At 46.1% G+C, this 16,639-nt stretch overlaps 1 long non-coding RNA gene across 2 annotated transcripts in view; it reads left to right on the top strand.

The window, feature by feature from the left end:
- The first annotated feature begins 1,589 nt into the window (after positions 1–1,589).
- LOC115071088 overlaps positions 1,590–16,639 on the top strand; it is a 32,133-nt gene continuing 17,083 nt past the window's right edge. For both annotated transcript variants that reach the window (XR_003850208.1, XR_003850204.1), the window contains exons 1-3: positions 1,590–1,795; positions 4,173–4,346; positions 13,828–14,037. This is a non-coding gene — a long non-coding RNA (uncharacterized LOC115071088). The remainder of the gene's footprint in view (positions 1,796–4,172; positions 4,347–13,827; positions 14,038–16,639) is intronic.

Genomic DNA, 16,639 nt, shown 5'->3' with positions numbered 1-16,639 from the left:
TGCTGGCCTGGGTTGGAGGAGCTCTGTCAGCCATGTGCTCAGAACACAAATGTGCTGTTAGCTCACAGCTTTGCAGACTGTAGGTCCCTGCCCTGGAGAGCATTAGCACCTTTCTATGATAATCTTGGTACCTCCAGCTGACTCCCTCCAGGGTGGCTGTGGGCAGTTGTTTTCGAGAATATTGGAGCTGAGGTGGTACATCAAACCCACAATGAACAAAACTGTCTTCCCTTGCTGGTGTCAGCTCTCTTGGCTTCTCTAAGGACTGTCTAAGGGTCGAATATTGGAGCTGAGGTGGTACATCAAACCCACAATGAACAAAACTGTCTTTCCTTGCTGGTGTCAGCTCTCTTGGCTTCTCTAAGGACTGTCTAAGGGTTCCTTGGTAGGTCTGGCTTTATCCCATCTACTGAGTCTATCCAGGCAGGGACAGAAATGGCCTCTTGGTATCTTACAAGGCCCCATGCCTACAGTGTGTCTTTTAACTGACCTTCAGTACTGTTCTTTGAGGTTAGTTTCCTTATCCTCATTTATAGATGAAGAAACTGAGTGAACTCTCACCCAGTTAGGACAGGGTAGATCCAGGACCTAAACTCAAGCCCTCTGCAGGTATAAAATTCATACCCGACAAAAAAAAATAATAAATAAATGGTTTTTTTTTTTTTTGGTCTGTTTGAGACAGAGTCTCCCTGAAGCTCCAGCTGGCCTGGAACTCACTATGTAGACCAGGCTGGCCTGAACCCACAGAGCTCCACCTGCCTCTGCTTCCCGAGTGCTGGGCACCATACCCAGCTTGGTCAATAGTTTGTTATATAACTCCTCATCCTAAGTAACAATAGTCATAAAATTATAAGACGTATATTTTAAATTTATTTATTTATTATAATTTTATGTGTATGTATGTAAGTGCACCCCTGTCTTGCAGTGCCCACAGAGAACAGAAGAGGGCGTCAGATACCCTAGAACTGAAGTTATAGATAGCTGTTAGCCACTATGTGGGTGCTGGGACTCGAACTTGGGTCTTCTGCAAGAACAGCCAGTGCCCTTAACTGCTGAGCCATCTCTTCATTTCCCTAATCTATACATTTTAAAAATCCACGTATTAAAAAAGTGAAAAGAGTCTGGCCCCTGCTCCTAAAATACTGCCACACTGGAGGCCAGTAATCACATTTTGGGAAGCTGTGTGGTTCTTCTTCCTTCAGGCTGAACCAAAAGGGGTTTCTGACCACACTGTCTCTTGGTGGGATATTATGAAGCTCTCTTAAGGGAGGGAATTTCCCCCGTGGCTTTTAGGGACAATGAAACCATCGATCATCTTCAGATCCCGCATCCCACCCACTGCCCAGTCTCCTCTCAGACTCTGGTCTCCACAGACAACAGAGGCTTATGGGGCCGATTGTTTCTAGGGCTCCTACTGCTGTGTCGTGAGTTCCGTGGAAAAGTCACGCGTTTTCATTTCTCTGCAGCATCTCATTGGCGGTGTGGCTCTCGGGCCACTCCCCAGTTGCAGTCACTCACAGTCCTGTCTTCTGCCCCTGGTAGACGCTGACTGGCTCTTCCTGTTGCCAACGCCTCTGTCCCAAGGCGATGGCTGCTGGCAGCCGTACCAGCTTCTCCTCCAGCCTTTCATTCGTAGCTGGGCCGTCCACCGTGTGAACGGCATCCTGGCACGGGAAGAGTGCATGCCTGGGAGCCCCCCATCTTGTGGATCAAGTCCATCAGGCTTGTAGGGACAGTGGCGGTGGGGCTGGCTCTTTCACAAGTGGCTCAGGATTCCTCTGCAGTGATTTTCGAGGTCAGTGCTGTGAAGGAGGCTGGGACGTTCTCAGGGCCTCTCTGTTTTGTTTCTACAGTGCTAGGCCTGGCTAGACTCCTGAACGCTCTCAATCATGCATCAGGCCCTGAAACATTCACCAGTGGAGGATCTCTCAGGGGGAGACTATTATTGCTTTCTTCTGTGCTGGAAATGATTACACAATGATGCTGCTTGTACAGAGAGTCTGAGAAAACCCTGGAAAGCAATAGTCGCCTCATGAGCCCGACACTGAACTAGGAACAAGCAGGTCTTATTTTTCCTCCCAGCTGATTGCGAGAAGGTTTCGTGCTGTCTGGGCGTCTGTGTGCTGACCTGTCATAAGACCTCCTTCTGGGGCTGTTGAACTACAACTGGATTGAGCAAAAGGTTCTTTCGGAGTTGGAGAGATGGCTGTGGGTAAAGTGCTTGCCATGCAAACATGAGGACTGGTGTTCAGATCCCCAGCAGCCATGTAAAAAGCCAGGGTGGTGGCAGCATATGCCTGTAATCCCAGAGCTGGGAAGTTCCATGGAGCTCTCTGGCCAGCCAGCACAGCCTATTTGGTGAGCTCCAGGTTCAGTGAGAGACTGTCTCAAAAAATAAGATGGAGGAGAGGAGACACGGCACCTCTGTCCTCCACAAGCACACACATTAGAATCTTTCTGCTGTGGCGGGCACTTTGACACATCTACATGCAACATAAGCAAATCTGAGTAATGAATCTGGGGCTGTACAGAAGTTGTTAGCTTCCCATTTATCTTATTTTGTCTGCATGTGTATTTGTATGTGGTGCGTGGGTGACACAGCATGAGTGAGGGGGTCAGAGGACAACTTTAGGGCGTCTGTTCTCTACTTCCACAGTGTGGGTCCCAGGGATCGAACTTGTGTCTTTAGGTGGGCAGGTACCTCTACCCACTGAACTATCTCAATGTCCCAAATTTGGGCCTTTTCCCAGCCCCAGGATACCATGGCTCCAGCAAAAAGGAAAAACAGGGAAGGTTCTGTGCAGTCATGTGGGTAGTTTGACCAGCTGAGCCAACAGCAGTGATGGCGGCCCCCTTGGTTTGGCTGCAGAAGCTTCTGCGTTAGCTATGGGTTCGGTCGCTAGACTTCCAATAGCAGAAATGGGAGCGAATGGAAGGGGCTTTTAAAAAACCAGAACTGACCTATCTCCACTCTGAAGAATCATTGAGGGAAATGGTCAGAGCCCAGAAAGCAATGACATCAGAGGTAACCCAAATGTTTTGCTCATTATCCAAAAAAAAAAACCCTCAAAACTCAAAAAAGAGTTGGAAAATGGGGGTGGTTAGGGCCATCACTGCCAGCCACAGAGTTCCAAAGAGATGATAAAATGAGTTATTTTTGTGTTCATCATGCTTTCCAGACTACCTGATCAGCTCCCAAATTTAAGTAATGATTTTAATAATACTTTTTTATTTCTAGTAATAGCTATGTGTAAAGGGTTTTTTGTTTTGTTTTGTTTTGTTATTTTGAGACAGGGTCTCCCTGTAGCCCTAGCTGGCCTGGAACTCATAGAGATCTGCCTGCCTCTGCCTCCAGAGTGCTGGGATTAAAGGCTTGAGCCACATAGACCAGCAGGCAAAGCATTTTAGTAGGGAAATTATTTATCTCAAATCCTGTGCTGTCAGTGTCATCATTCCCGTCTTTTTGGTGGTACTGAGATTTGAACCCAGGGTCTTGTGCTTACTAGGTAAGTGCTCTGCCCTGCCTCATCCCTTCTGCATTACTGATGAGAATACGAGGCTGGGCTGGTTCTCTCAGTGGCAGGAAGAGGGGCAGATTCTAGTCTGACTCCAAGAACCAAGCTTATTGTAGAATGCTATTTTAATCTTGGCTAAGTAATTCTTTCCGAGGGGTGAATCAACGTTGTTGAGGTTTAAAAACTTGACTTTTATTGACTTAGTTGCAGAGCCTTAATGGACTATTAGGCGAAATGTGGAAAAATATGTCAGCAAATAAGAAGTTTGAAATTATTACATTAGTTATCATTCAAATAGGTTTTGGAAATCACTTACCCAATCAGCCATTATGATTATTAGTCAGTTGTTTCTAGGCTACAACTGCATCTTATTACTTAAAATAGACATTTATGTGGTTGTTTGTGCAGTCCTAGACGTCGGCACCTGACAGTTCTGACAGGCGCAGGGACTCCAGTTCTTTTAGTAGGCCATTTGTTGGTTACTCCGAATCCCAAGTTGTAATGGAATTGTCCTTTGGTATACATCCACGAGGGACTGCTTCTCGGGCTCTCGTTGATACCAACGTCTTCACAGGCTCACAAACGTCAGTGTTTACTCAGAGCTGCACACATTCTTAAAATTCATATTTTGTTTTTTAATTCCATGTATCTATGTAGGCATGTGCACTTGAGTGCAGCTGGTCACAGAAGCCAGAGGCGTTGGATCCCCCAGAGCTGGAGTTACAGGTGGTCATGAGCCACCACACGTGGGGGCTGGGGACTCAACTCTGGTCCTTCAAAAGAGCAGCAAGCTCTCTTAACCGCCGAGCCATGGCTTCTGCCACCTCCCTGGTGAGTTCAATCATCTTTTTCTTTTTAAATGTGTGTATTGCCTGCATGTACGTAACTGCCCCCATGTCGTGCCATGCCTGCAGAGGTCAGAAGAGGGTGTTGGATCCCCTGGAACTCGAATTAGGATAGTTGTTAGCTGCCATGTGGGTGCTGGGAATTGAACCCGGGTCCTCTGCAAGAGCAAGCAGTGCTCTTAACCACTGAGCCATCTTTCCAGTCCCTGTTGCTTTGCTTTTTGTTTTATTTAATTTTTAAAAACAGGGTCTCCCTAGTCCTAGCCCTCCTGAAGTTGCTATGTGGACCAGGCTGCCCTTGACCTTGCAGAGACCCGCCTGCTTCTGCTATTGGGAGCTGGGATTAAAGGGGCATGCCACCATGTCCAGCATGCTTTCAATCCTTTTTAGATTGTATATGATAAAATGCACTGTGCTGTAAAACTTTTTAGGGAACCACAACAACAAAAAGCCTTTAAGTGTTTTGTGCAGACGGTGATTGTTGTTTTTGTGTCTATGTATTTGTGTCAGTGTTGGTTGAGTCCGAGGATACAGAGCCCAGGGATAGAACTGGTTACGTTCACTGCATGCTTCTTTGTGTTGGACAAACAGATATAGTCCCCATCAGGGTCACAGCCACAGGTGCTTCTAACCTGCTTACCCATTGCAATTACCTGGCGTAGCTGTGCACTAAACAATTCCAGAACACTAAGACCCCAGGTTTCTTCAGGCTTAAGAAACCTCAGGTTTCGTCAATGGACATTCAAGGTTTTACAGCATTTGAGCTTGGCATAAACAGGTGCAACATTATTCATAACCAAGCAAAATCCTCTCTCCTCACAGGCGTGTTGGCAGGCGAAGTGGTGATTCTAGGAACTGGGATGTACATTAGAATCACCTGGTGGGGGTCATTGGCGTTTTAAAACAGAGACTTGGCTCCACCCATTCCATATTTTTAATTAAATGGTCATGGGGTGCTCAGTGTTCTTTGAAAGTCCCTTGGGTCACTCTGGCTTGCAACCAGGTTTTGAACCACTCATTCACTCTCGTGGATCAGGGGAGGATGCCTCCAGCTCAGGGTTATGATGCTTATACTTCATCAGTCCCCAGCAGAGCAGGATGCTTTTCATCAGACATCTTGGCTCTGAAATTAATAATCAAATGGTGAAAAGTTCAATTTAAACAAGATTTTCCTGTGGCACAGAGTTGGGGAGACCTAACATCTCGCCAGTCTCAGTTATTGAATACCGTGGCTACCAAATATTGATAGAGCCACACAGGGTATCTGTCAGCGGTGGGCAGGTCTAGTTGAGTTATCTATTGGGCTTTGTTTCTGGGCATTTGAAGTCTCATTTCTTTCATAGAGACGAAGGGTTTAAAGCAACAGCAACAGGGCTGGGGCTCTGGCTCAGCCCACAAAATGCTTGCCTTGGAAACATGCGGACATAAGTTCGATCTCCAGAACACACATAAAAAGTACAAAAAAAAGCTAGGCACAGTGGTGCACATTCTAATCTCAAAGCTGGTGAAGAGGAGAACATGGATCCTTGGGGCTTGTTGGCCGGCCAGCCTAGCCAACTTCGTGAGGTCCAGCACAGTGAGAGGCCCTGTCTCAGTGAGTGAATGAGTAAAAATAAATAAACAGATAAAAAAATAAGATAGATAGACAGCTCTGAGGCCCGACACCAGAGGTTGCCCTCTGACCTCCATCCACACCTACATACAAATGCACCTGCACATACATGCGTCCACACATACATGCACCCACCCACATGAATCTGCACACGCAAATAAATAAATCATAAATAACAAATCAATGACTGTATAACCTTATATTGGAATGTTGAAAATACTCCAGCTGCTTCATACTATGGAACAACCATGCTTGAATTATCCAACACAAGCAGCTATCTCTATTTTGGATTTCTTCCTATGATTTTGGCTGGGGGTGTCAGTTCTGCTGTTCTTGTGGGTAGCCTGCCTGCTGCTCCTCCCTCTCGAGGCCTCAGTCCTGCTGAGACTACAGTGGCCCCATCACCATGGGAAAGAAATTTTCTAATGAGCCTCAGGTTCCTAAGTTAAACGTACAATGTTTACGGCAAAGATGCAGGACACAGGTTATGCATCATCATTGTAACACAAGTGTATAATTCATCTACATACTTTGTTATGTACAGTGATTGTCTTTTGCGTGGCAGTCAGTGTTTGTGGCTACTTTCTGCTCTCTGGGCAGTCTAGTTAGTGGACGTGGAAAAACGCTTTGGCAGGATTATACGGCTGGTAATAACCACGGGTTCTCGCAGAGCTGCCGTGCTAGTCTACAGACATGTGTGGCAACAGGGGTGAGTGTAACTTCAACGTCCTGCCAGCATTCCCGTGGCTTTAGCTGACTCCGAAGAATGAACGGACTTAAGCATAGTCTCATGAGAGACTTCATTCTGTCACGGTGGTTCGCCATGGGCACAGGCTAAGCAGATATGGCCTGTAGTCAACTTGGTCTCTTTTTCAGACCAAGGAGTCCACCGCTGTGGAGTTTGGGGGGTGAGCAATCTCATAACCGCCTCTAATGCTCGGGATGCATACCCTGCTACTTGGAACTTTCTGAATTTGAAACGTATATTTCGAAGTACTGAATCGAAGTATAAACTTCAAAAATCCATGACACCACAATGTGATTTTCTAAGCTGAGGGAGATCCATTCTTTCAGCCTGAATGTTTTCAAATGTTGTTGAGAAACTGACAGAAAGTGGGGCTCACTTTAATGTGGAAGGCTACCTTAAAGTGACCATGAGAAAATTAAGAGCAGATGGAGGCAGAGAAGCTATTTAACGACAGCTTTAGCACACCGAGTCAAATCAACTTTGATTTTTAAAAGGTTTTTGGGGGGTGGGAGAGAGGCAGGTCTCAGGTATCCCAGGGTGGCCCCAAACTCTCTATGTAGCCAAGGATGATCTTGAACTTCTGATCCTCCTGCCTCCACCTCCCAAGTGCTGGGATTACAGGTACGTGCCACCATGCCCATTTTATGTGGCATTGGAGTTTAAACCCAGGGCTTCATGCATGCCAGCAAACACTCCTCAATCCTTAAAAACTTTACCCATTGCAAACGAGTCAGCTCTGCCATGGTCAAATGCTCATGAGGAAAAAGCAGGGTGGCCCTGATTAGTCCAAAAATATCTCAGCAGGCGGCCTCAGGATTAGAATGGGTTTAATCTTCTCACAGAAATCTCTCCTCTATCAAGAAAGGTGTCAGCTATAAACAGGAACACCTGTTTTTCTAGAACCTAACCTAAGACCTCTAATTCCTCTTTCATAAGACACTGGACAGCTGTCAGATATGGGAACAACTTTAGATACTTGAGAACCATGACTTTGAACCAGTGGCCTGGAGATCCCCCCGTCCTGGTACCCTGCCCCTGGGCCACCTGTCATGGCAGACTATGTAGTCACTAAGGGAAATAGCATCGCCAGGTTCTGGTGAGAATAGACCAGCATGTGCTCGGCATTGGGATACTTTTCCAGCCTAAGTAGCACTTATCCCTGATTGCTTTTGTCTTGTCTCTGTCCTATTTAATGCTGCCATTATCCCTGTCTAGAATCAGAAGTCGTCTTTTATCTCTTATTTTCTAAGCCTGGCTGATCTATTTCTGTCGTGCTTTGTGACTCCTTTCCTCTCGTCCATCCCCATCCCTTGGATTCAGGCTTCCAGGGTCACACCAGCATGTTCTTTGAGTCTGTGAGGGGCTTTTTGGCTCATCTCTCATGCAAGGTGTTCACCTCAGAGATGGCGCATGCTGTGACGTGCTCAGGTTTTCCCACAGACCCCAGCTGTACTGTCCCTTTGGCATCTCACAGGACTCCAGCTGGCTGTGTCTCGCTAGTACTTTCCTCACAGCAGCTTTGTGGGATCCCTGCCTTACTGGCACAGTTGGCAGGCAGGCTCTCTCAAATGTGGATGCCCCTGCCGTCTCTTCTGCCTGCAGTCCCACCCTGCCCCTCCGAAATCCAACGTCAGTGTTGAGAGGTCGTTTCTGCCTGGAGAGAGATGGGACACCCTTGGCTCTGTCCCCTTAGCACAGTCTTCTTGTCATACCTACTCACAGGCCCACTCATCCGTGGTTTCCCCTGAGCTCCTTGGGGACCAGAACTGCACCTTCTTCACCCTGAACCCTTAGAACTGTATCAACATGGAAGGTACTCCATCCGCTTTGGAACGAGTCCAGGATTCGAGAGCACTGGATTGCCCACTGCTGTCCCTGGGGCATTTCTTGCTCAGCTCCATATCAGCTGTACTGCTGTGCGGCATGGGGCTTGATCATTGTGCTTGTTGGTAACTTAAAAATTGAGGGAATAGGGGCTGGAGAGATGGCTCAGCGGTTAAGATCACTGTCTGCTCTTGCAGAGGACCTGGGTTCGATTCCCAGCACCGACATGGCGGCTACGAACCGTGCTTAACTCCAGTCCCAGGGGACTCCGAAGCCCTCTTCTGACCTCTGTGGCATTGTATGACATGGGTGCACTCACTTACATGCAGGCAATACACTCACATAAAATAGAAATAAAAAATAAAATATTAAATAAAAATTGAGGGAATAAACCCGCACGGGAATATCTGTTTTTTTCCTGAAATGCCTGCTCAGGCCCCTTCAGTGACCCCTTTTCAGAGCCTACCTCACCTCACAACTTCTCCTCCAGAATGAAGCATTTCACTAGCACAATGCTGACCTGCCTACCAAGTTTTATAACTTGGCAAATTCTTCCCATTCAGCTCAACTGGGAATGACTAATGTCATTGTGTGGCTTAATGTTTTCCAGAAAGGAATTCGAGTCTCCTCTTGGGCCCTGGTTCTGTCATACCAGACATAGAATACTAAGAAAGTTTTAAAAATTACTTAAGCCTAAATATAAAGTGAGGAAAATAGTGTCTATTTTGTACAAGAGGAAAATATACTTAAAATACCATTGTGCCCAACACATGTAAGTCTTGGAATGTCATGTCATGTGATGCCCAGCTAATTTAATCATAGCTGGGGAGCAAACCTTAGCAACGCCTGACGCGCTGAGGTCTTTGTTTTCGTGAGAGATAATTGTGGTCATCAGCTTAACCTGGTCATGCCTGGCCAGGGTTCTGGGGAGTCGTTCTCGACTCAGATCCAGGGAGGCAAATCCAACACAAGCCCCAAGGTCTTGGTTTGCTCAAAGGCATCTGTAGCCACAAGAACTTATAAATTGTCCCGAAACACACAACATGTACTTCATTAGTCATTAACTAATAAGCCCCCTGTGCTCTGGGGCTATCATATAGGAACTATCACCAAACAGGAAGGTCACTGACGGGAACCCAAGGTATTGCCCACACGATGCCACAGGTGCTTGTCCTTCTGCCAGAAGTGAAAAGAAATCCAGCCCTCTCACAGCACCATGACCTAGGAAACAGCTGTTTCTGAACCACTGAAGCATGCTTTGTTAGTGTCTCGTGTCTCCCTGCAGAACACCTGAGTAAGTGTGGGGACAGGCCGCTGTGTAAGCTGGGGGAAAGCAGTGAGACTCTCTTCTAAGACTTCCACACATTCGCTTTTGGGGCCAGAAGCCCGACGCATTTGGACACAGCTGTCCTCTGAATGTCTGTTGCCAGTGAACATTTCCACGTCTAGGTTTTCATTTGGCTTATTTGTTCCAGAAAGTTATCTGTTTTCTGATTAAATGCTCCACAGATCCATAACCTATTTCAGTGGCTGAGTTTCCAAGGCTCAGATTTAAAGAAATAGCTACCGATTGAAAACACCCCAATCTCTTCACTATTGGACAAGAGGTCTGCCCTATACACAATGTCACTGCAGATGGAGTTTTGTTCTTGGTTCTAAAATTGGCCTTTGTAGGGCTCTTTCTATCCTTCAGGGGTTTCCCCAACTAAATCACTGCAGAGTTGGTCCTGTGCTCCTTTTTAAATCTAGATGCCTGCCCCCTGATCTTTATTAAGACACTGGCAGCTCACTAAGCTATTTATATCTGAAACACATGTGGCTAAAATTTGGAAATGTTTGCGATCCCAAGGAATAAAATGCTAATGGAAGATGGCTTGGATGGATCCAGGTTTACGACAACAGTGCTTTTTACAGTTATAATACAAAGTGGTGTGGTGAGCCTCAATCCTAAACTCTCGATTTGCATAATCTGCTGGGGATCTAGACAGCATATGCGTCTGTTGATATGAAAAATGCCAGGATCCAGGCTGGAGAGATGGCTCAGCAGTTAAGAACACTAGCTGGTCTTGCAGAAGACCCGGGTTCGAATCCCAGCACCCACATGATGGCTAAGAACTATTCATAACTCTAATTCCAGGGGATTCGACAGCGTCTTCTGTCCTCTGCGGGCACTGCATGACACAGGTGCAGTTACCTACACGCAGGCAATACACTCATACACATGAAATAAAAATGAAAAAGAAAGAAAAATGCCAGGAGCCAGTGGTCAGAGCTGCTGGTTAAGACAGAGCAGTGCAGGAGGGCTAGGCCTGTGTTGGATAATGGTTAGTGCTGTGCTCACTCACAAGCTCTCTGATGGTAGACTCACTAATTGCTGGGTGGCGTGGGGATCCCGGAGCCTCACAGCACAGGAGCACAGACCATTGAGGCTCAGATTGCTGGTGACATTGCTGCCTGGACATCTCTGTATGAAACAATGTTATCTCCATTTCTTGCCCTGGTAACACCGTCTCTCACCTCCCCTCTTTGGGCCTTTGCTCAGCTGCAAGCTTAAGGTACAGGACAGATGTCCTTCCTCCGCAGTCTCCCTTCTTCCTTCATGATTCTTACTGGACACGGGGCAGGAGTGGGGTGAAGCAGCACCACTCAGGATGCGGCTCTGTGGATTCTTTAAGTCGTGTGACGGGTTGCTATGCCAACCCCTATCTGAGGTCAAAGGAGGCTGATCACAGCCAGGGCCCTGAGTTAGGGTGTTCTTAGACCTCATCGTCATGATATGTAACCAGCCCTGGCCAGATCGCTGGTTCTTGGGTCATGCTGCCTCCTGGTCCTCCATCTTCCCAACCACGGCTAGGCCAACAGTAGAGCTCTGTGCGTCTCGCAGACCTTTGCGATCACAGAAAAGTCCATTCTTAGGCATTTACTCTTCCTGGAGATGCTCTGGAGGGATGGGCACAGGAACTATACCTGCATAGCACACTAGCTCCAGCCTTTGGTGTAAACTCTGCTGTGCTGGTCCCCGTGGGATATTGGTAAGATAAGGAGAACAGAAGGTACCGCATCTTAATATGTCACAACACATTAGAGAGATGAAGAAAACCTTCTAATTATCTTGTACCACTTAGAATGATGCTACGGAGTATAGTGTTTTCCTAAGACCTTCTGAGAGAGCTGGCCAGAATTCTGCTCTGTGTTTGTGGGGTACGGGAGCGTTGTGCATTAGAACTTCTGTGACAAGGGAATTGTATCCACCCATTCACTTCCTGGAAGCAACTGGGACTATGTTTTTAATTATTTAATTTTAACTCTGTGGCTACTGGCTGCCACAGTGGACCACGGGACTAGAACACTACTGTGTGACTAGTCAAGCGCAGTTATTGTATATTGAGTTGAACTGGTATGTGACCATTTTTTAGGATATTTGCCAAAAGGTGTATTTTTTTTTTTAACCACGCACTTTTCAAATGTGTAAAATGATTTGCTCTCGGTAAAATTCCAATTTTCTAGTCATGTGATATTACAACTAAAAATTATTCTGAGTCTGAGCCCCAAATGTTACTTCATTGTTTCAGGGATTCTAGAACTTGGGTGAAAAACCAAACCAAACAAACCCCCAGCAATGACACAGGCCTGTTATAGTTCTATAAATAGCCCTTGTCTGTTTCCTACATGGTTTCCTGGTAAGAACAAGAAACTGGAGAGTTTGTGAATCTTTCTCCCCGCTGAGAGGGGAGTGCAAGGATCTTGGTATTGGGACTCAGAGAAAGAGCTGACGTTCCAAGACCTCAGGAAAAAATTATTTGAAAATTTAATGTTCTTTTAAAAAAATTTCAATTGAAAATAAAACTTCTTTCAGCCCTGAATACCTTTTAGATTTAAGCACACCAACATTTAACATAAAACATGTATAAATTTTCCTCATCTATTAAATATGGGGGGATTTTTGGCTACTATTAAAAAAAATTATTGGTATTTTGTATTTTGAAACGGGGTCTCCCTCTAGCCCCAGCTGGCCTGGAACTCGCTTGGAAACCAGGTTGGCCTCCATCTCACAGAGATCCATCTGCCTCTGCCTCCCAAGTGCTGGAATTAAGGGTGTGCCACCATGCCCTGCGGGCTTATTTTTATTCTGTTTCAGGGGAGATGGAATCCTTACACTTACCTCACGGAAACTTCACTGTTAACCTTATGGCATTTGTGCTTCCAACTGATCAAGTAGCCACTGCCTGGAACAGCTAGAAACTTACTGAAAATATTCAGGGTTAAAAATTTTTTCTTTTGAAACTTTACTAGGGTGGGGTGGGGGGAGGGGAGGCACACGCACACCACAGTGCATGTGTGGAGGTCAGAGTGAGTCAGCTCTCTCCTTCTGCCTTTATGTGGGTTCCACCTTTGAACTCAGGTTGCCAGACTTGAGTGGCAAGTGTCTTGACCTGCTGAGCCACCGTACTGGACCAATATCCAGTATCTTAATGTCCTTTATTCCAGGCCAGATAGAAGTTATAATGAACTAAAAGTTATTAAGAGCCCATTTTCTCAGAAAGACAAATGCCACGCTTTCTCTGATCTGTGGGTTCTAGATATTATAGGCACATAGAACTATATATGAAGCCATGATATAAAGGCAGAAGGGAAGCTATCTGGGAACAAATGTAGGCCAATTGGAAGGAGAGGGCAAACAAAGGCGTGTAGAGAATGAGGGTTTTCTGTAAGCCTGTGTAAAAAAAGAGTTCAATATTATCTTTTTATTATTTATTATGTGTGCGAGTGAGTGTATTGCCTGCATGTATTTAAGAGCACCCGTGTCACGCAATGCACTCGGAAGTCAGGAGAGGGCGTTGGATCCCCTGGAACTGGAGTTATGGTTGTTAGCCACCATGTGGATGCTGGGAATCAAACCCAGGTCCTCTGCAACAGCAGCCAGGGCTCCGAACCACTGAGCCATCTCTCTAGCCCCAGGTTCATTATGTTTTACAAAGGAAAAATTTTTATGCTAAGGACAGACCTCTATTGTGTATGTTAAGCTGAATGTCTTAGGGCAGGGCAGGGGACGTTTGAATCACTCTCTTCTCTTCATCCGTGGATGCTGGGAATCAAACCCAGGTCCTCTGCAACAGCAGCCAGGGCTCCGAACCACTGAGCCATCTCTCTAGCCCCAGGTTCATTATGTTTTACAAAGGAAAAATTTTTATGCTAAGGACAGACCTCTATTGTTTATGTTAAGCTGAATGTCTTAGGGCAGGGCAGGGGACATTTGAATCACTCTCTTCTCTTCATCTGCAGTGGCTTGCTGATATATTTGCTTCCTGAGACACAGATCTGGCTCATCTGACCGCCAGGATTTATTGAGTGACATGGGAAACATCCAGTCTATACACACTTTCTGGAAGAGAGATAAAGTTTGTGACAGCACCCGCCGAGCCCGTTGGGAGTTCCCTGATCTACTCAGGAATTTCGCTGGGATTTCACGGTAGGATGTGAAACTCCTTGCAGGTAAGAGATCTATACCCATTTCTTCATTCTCCCCCAAATTTAGGCTTTCTGAGCCAACCATGTGGATGCGTGGCATGCTCACAGTAAGCCTAACAGCTCACGCTACATTCAGATGCCCAGGGAAACATAACTTCTCAACTGTTCCACACTGGTCAACCTTTCCCTTGACCTTTCTTCCAGCTGGGGTAATCAGGAATACATTAGGAAGCAATTGGGGCCAACAAATTACCCCAGTATTTATCAGCCTAAAACAACATCTGTCACCTCATGCTTATTGTAAATCAGAAATCTACCACTGAGTTCATTGGTTTCTCTGGCTCTCCTGGAGTTTTCAACCAGGCCACGTTCAGGTGTGTTTCAGTTGGATTTATGGTGACTGGGGTCAGAGTTGCATCTCCTGAGATGTGAGGCTGTTAGTCTAAAAAGTGCTTCTAAAAAGTACCAGCAAGCATTAGTTGTTTTGTATGGCTTCATGTATGAATTCTAGACTGAGGCAGGACCTCCCCTAAAGTCATCCATGTTACAAGGCGTGAGTCGCTGGACTGCAGATGTCACCTGTTTTCTGGCCATCGACCTGGGCTCTCCCTTACGTCTCTCACCTCACAGGCCTCTCTGTAGGGTACTTCTAACACAGGGGCTTGTTTCACCAAAGTGAGCAAGCAGGAGAGGAAGAGAGGTAAATAAACTGAAAATCTACCTTTTCTAAACCTAATATCTAAAGTTCCATCCTGGTATGTTTCTTGGATTCTATTGGTTAGTCACTAGGACCAGCACACTCTCAAGTGGATTACAAAAACCTCAGGAGTGGAAAATCTGTGAGCCATCTTTGGAGCTGCCAACCACTAAGAAAGCAAAATTGACTCCAGTTTGGCAAACGCAGCCCACAGTGTCTAGAGGAGCACTGTGATTTCATTTGTATATGGAATCTAATGCACAGGAATGTATAGATACAGAGATGAGAGTACTGGTCCTCAGGGGCTGGGGGAGGTGATGGTTCCAGGGCATCATTTGAACACTCCTGGACTTCCATCACAGAGTGACATCATGCCTGTAACTGACAACAGCACTGCTGGCTGACCTTTGCTGAGAGGGCAGAGCCGAGCTTAAGCCTTCATATCACACACACATAACAACAGAGGGAGACAAGGGATATGTTTATGGCCTTGAGGTTGGTGATTCCATGGGTACATATATCCTCAAACTCCTTGGGCAGCTTTTGATAGTTCCCTTCCTTCAATAATAATAAAAAGAGAATTTCAGACTTCCTTCTGTTTGAGGGGGATTTATTTCTCTTTATGTGACAGAGGTAGGTCCAGTGAGTGGGGGTCTCAGAATACTGTGAGAGGGAGTCCTCCAACCCCCTCCTGTGCTGCCCTGGATCCTCTGTTCTCTGCCCTGAGGCCTCTGGGCCTGCTCCTGTCTGGCGAGCCCACGTACAGCAATCTCTTCACTCAGTGGCCTTGGCTGTGTTCTCTACTGCCTGGTTATGTCCTATGACATTTCTAAGGGAGTTGTGAATAAACATCTGTTCACCCCAGACAGGGCACCCACAGTAGGCCAGAGAAACGATTCCACCCAAGTTTATCTTGATGAGCCAATGAGTTTATTGGGGGTTACTTACAGGACCAGTGGTAACTCAAAGGTAAGCTGCGTCATAGACAAACCCACATAGCAAGGGTGGTGTGACTTATAAAAGCTGTGTCCCTGGACCTCTCTGCCCAACTTTCAGGTAGAGTGACTTGTTTGATTTCTATTTTCTGTCTGCAAGAGGAAGAGAATGCAAGTATCTGCTGTGTAGGATTATTTTGATAATTTAGCACAAGTACACACTGCAATAGACTATGTTTTATGAAAATGGCTGCTGTACCAATATCTAGATCTCAATGCCACATGCATTTATTTTGAGGCCTCAGTGTGTAGCCCCTGGCTGACCTCAAACTCACTACATAGACCAGGCTGGCCTCAGATATACAGAGATCTGCCTGCCTCTGCCTCCCAAGTGCTGGGATTACACATGTGTGCCACCACACCCAGCTCCCCATGTTCTTCTTAAACTGTGAACTCTTGAGTGACTCTCCTTTCTTATCCTACTGGTGACATGAGGTATGTCCTCTGCATACATCTGGGCCAAGACTTGTGACTTCTGGGACTAATAGATGTGGTAGAAGTGATGCCGTATGACGTGTGAGGCTAGGTCATAAAAAGATAGTCGGGTATGGTGGCTCATGTTTGTAATCCCAGCACTCAGGAGGCTAAGGAAGGGTCTCAGAAGTTCCAGGGCCTGGTCTGCATAGTGGGTTCCACACCAGTCCGGGGTACATAGTGAGATCTGTCTATCTAGAGAGATGGATGGATGGACAGATGGATGATAGATCAATAGATAGATGGGTGGATGAATTAACAGATAGGTACATAAATATGTAGACAGATGATTGATAGGCAGATAGATAAGATAGATGACTGATAGATGATAGATAAGAGATGATTGATAGATGATAGATAGGTAGATAGATAGATAAATGGAACAATAGATGGATGGGTGGATGAATAAACAGGTAGATAGATATGTAGACAGACAAACAGATAGATGATAGATAGATGA

The sequence above is a fragment of the Nannospalax galili genome, unplaced genomic scaffold (genome assembly GCF_000622305.1).
Source record: "Nannospalax galili isolate Female #2095 unplaced genomic scaffold, S.galili_v1.0 scaffold1350, whole genome shotgun sequence".
Lineage (NCBI taxonomy): Eukaryota > Metazoa > Chordata > Mammalia > Rodentia > Spalacidae > Nannospalax > Nannospalax galili.
The sequence above is the reverse complement of the archived record's forward strand: the minus strand, read 5'-3'. Positions and strand labels throughout refer to the sequence as shown.